General features: G+C 35.3%; 1 long non-coding RNA gene across 1 annotated transcript; it reads left to right on the forward strand.

The window, feature by feature from the left end:
- Window positions 1-350: 350 nt before the first annotated feature.
- Window positions 351-707, forward strand: LOC111239465. The gene is made up of 2 exons (XR_002665865.1): window positions 351-419; window positions 629-707. It is a non-coding gene; the product is annotated as an uncharacterized LOC111239465 (long non-coding RNA).
- Window positions 708-723: the final 16 nt, after the last annotated feature.

A 723-nucleotide genomic window follows, 5' to 3' on the forward strand; every position in this document is an offset into this window, starting at 1 on the left:
AAAAGACAGTCAAAGAACCAAAAAAAGGTCAAATTCATATATACTAAAAGCTATGGGACTAATATATCAGGCATGTAACTATAACAAGTATGTACAAGTGATGATCTTTGATTCTATATACAAGCCTTTCTGGTTTGCAGGGAGTAAGCATTAAACAAGACTAAAAGTACACTTCATTTTTATTGTTTTTAATCTTCAAGAATCATAGAAATACCTACAGTAAAGGCCTAGAGCATGTATCACACTGCTTCTATTTCTGTGAAGTCCAAAGTCGATGACCATGCAGGAACCAGCAAACACTCACTCTTATGTCATTGGATTATGGTCAATATTTATGTATTTTCTAATTAAAGTGCAATGCTTTTCTATTTCAGGCACCAGTAGAAGAGAAGATAAAAGAACATAATTTGACAGCACAGGTAGGTAGACTTAACTCTCATAAACTAATGATTAACATATGATTGGGTTTTTTGGTTTTCTGGGCAGGCGGGAGAAATAAAATATAACAGCCAAATGACTTGGACACAAACTCAGAGATTAAGTGTGAACACACCAGAGTGTGAACTTCAGATTCATTTTTCAACATACTTACATCACCATGAAGAGTTACTGATTTCTTCCTCTTCAGTGGAATGGCACCAGAGAGGTGATTGAAAATGATTATGGGTTCCCACCATTACCTGCTGATGAAGAAAACACCCAGGTAAGAAACTGTTCAAAACT

This window comes from Seriola dumerili, unplaced genomic scaffold, assembly GCF_002260705.1.
Source record: "Seriola dumerili isolate Sdu_G_001 unplaced genomic scaffold, Sdu_1.0 BDQW01002868.1, whole genome shotgun sequence".
In the NCBI taxonomy this organism is placed as follows: Eukaryota; Metazoa; Chordata; class Actinopteri; order Carangiformes; family Carangidae; genus Seriola; species Seriola dumerili.